The sequence below is a fragment of the Camponotus vicinus genome, unplaced genomic scaffold, assembly GCF_025532165.1.
Source record: "Camponotus vicinus isolate PSW18456_S1 unplaced genomic scaffold, iyCamVici1.0 SCAF_12, whole genome shotgun sequence".
In the NCBI taxonomy this organism is placed as follows: domain Eukaryota; kingdom Metazoa; phylum Arthropoda; class Insecta; order Hymenoptera; family Formicidae; genus Camponotus; species Camponotus vicinus.
The window spans coordinates 6,701,760-6,704,116 of NW_028141948.1; the positions used below are offsets into that span (position 1 = coordinate 6,701,760).

The 2,357-nt window shown below is 28.3% G+C and overlaps 1 pseudogene; it reads left to right on the forward strand.

Annotated features, from left to right (window-relative positions):
• The first annotated feature begins 243 nt into the window (after window positions 1-243).
• On the forward strand, window positions 244-1,828 carry LOC145963156 (uncharacterized; annotated as a pseudogene).
• The last annotated feature ends 529 nt before the right edge of the window (window positions 1,829-2,357 follow it).

The window sequence follows — 2,357 nt, forward strand, 5'->3', positions numbered from 1 at the left end:
AATATTAAAATTTTTTGATCCTTATAACTTTTGTGGAATAAATAGACGTTTATGCAAAATTACCAACGAACGTTTATATAAAATTACCGTCTGTTTTATTGAACAGATTTCTCAAAGAAGGAGAAAATTTAAAAAAAGGTAAAAATAAATACAATAAGCATCAAATAAAATTTATTATTCTTTAAGCATAATTACTAATTATATTTTTGACATATGTATATTTTATTATGTTTTTACAGCAAAATGCAATTCAATCCGCGGAACGTCATAATACTTCTGTTTACTGCCATTACTTTTAATTTGCCACAAACTCCTGTTACAAATGAAGAAACAGAAGTAAAAGAAAAAATAGAAAATATGCTGCAAAAAATGTATGAGGAAAAATTTGAAATAGATGAAGAAGATTCTCTTGATTTTCTAAATTCTTTTGATATACCTGAAACAGAACTAGTAACAGACGAAGATGGAGATGAAACACAAGAAGCATCATATTATGTAAAAGAAATGATATGTGTAAATGATGACATCCCAATTGAATATAAAAGAAATGCTGTTGAGTTTTGGAAATCTGCTGATTCAGTTAAAAGAAAATCGTTAGAAACTGTGAAACATAGATTTCGGAAAGTGACATCACTACGTCAATTACGAAGATGGGAAGAACAAGTTAACAGAGGTGGGACTAAATTGCAGAAGTTAAAAAAAATTTCATCATATACATTAGAAAAATTTCAAGAAGGTCTAGAGAAAGGTGTAACTACGACATTGATATTGCTCGATGGGCCCTCAAAGCGCAACAGGACATTAATGTATCAGGATTTACAGCATCAAGAACATAAGTAAGGAAATTTAAAATGGCACATAATATTGTTTCCCGTAAAGTCACAAAATTTGTTACAAAAAAATCTATAAAATCAAAAGAATCTCTGGAAGTAGAAAGCAATAGATTTAGCGAAAATGTAAAATATTATATTACGCGTTATGGATATGAAAATATATATAATTCAGACCAAAGCGATTTTCAATTAGAATTTCGCAGTGGTCGTTCTTTAGCAATCCAAGGTACAAAAAAGGTAGAGTGCACAGCACAGTCAATATCGGCAATTACACATAGTTATACTATACAACCAACAATTTCAGGCGATGGTAGATTATTATCACCTCTTTTTATTGTTTTAAAAGAACCCACTGGATCATTCGGTCCGAGAGTAAAAGAAACAATGTTTAAGGAGAACAATATTTTTGTTATGGCCTCAAAATCTGGAAAATTAACATCACATCATTTTGAAATTTGGTTAAAAGAAGTTTATTTTCCAAATGTTGGTTCTAAATCAGTTTTATTATTGGATTCTTGGACTGGACATTGTCCAAATATAATTGCAAAAAATAAACCAGAATCTGCTGAAGATATTGTCTTTTTAACTATACCAGCAGGGACAACGGGTCAAAGACAACCATGAGATGTGTATGGTTTTCGTTTGTGGAAAAATTTTATAAAATAGAATTTTTCGGATATTTTCATACTTCTAGATTTAGAAATTAAACTTCATTCACGAGATGCCATTTTAAAATTGCAATCTTTAACACACTATCAATTTTCATCACCGAGATTTAGAGATTTATTTAAATATGCATGGCATAAAAGCGGTTATATTGAAAATAGACCAGCACAATTTGAAAGCCAGTTGATTTTTGTTTTAAAAAAAATTTTAAACCAACATGCGATGTTTGCGGCAATATTGGTATAATTACTTGTGCATGGTGTAAGAAAACGCTATGTTTACAACATTTTTTTCATGATCACCATCTTTGTAAGAATTTTAAACCATAATTTTATTTATGTACATAATTATATCAAATGCATTTATACATTTATATTATGCAATTGAATTACAATTGTTATAAAATTTCTTATTTGTTTATTTAAGGATGCTTTGTACCTATTTTCAAAATATTGAGAATTTAATGAAAATTGTACAGAATGTCCTTACATATGTTTCGAATCTTCAGTACAATTTTTAAATCGATTCACTAAAGCGTTCACAAGTTATAAGGATTTTAATTTGCACCGAATTAACATGTGTTCTTATGGGAAACGTATAACCACGTCGATTCAAATGACAAAAACACATGGAAATAATATTCAGAATTTGTTTAAAATTTGGAAAAGTGTAGTTTAGATAGAGAGGAAATATTTGGTCAAATAATATTATACAAGTACTAACTGGTTAAAAAGATATTAAATATAATTCAATGAAATTAGCCATATATCTGACACAAGGTGAAATTCTCTGCCAAAAGTTAATCATTTCGATTAACAAAATTCGGAATATTTTAGTAAAAACGCAATAAATATTAAA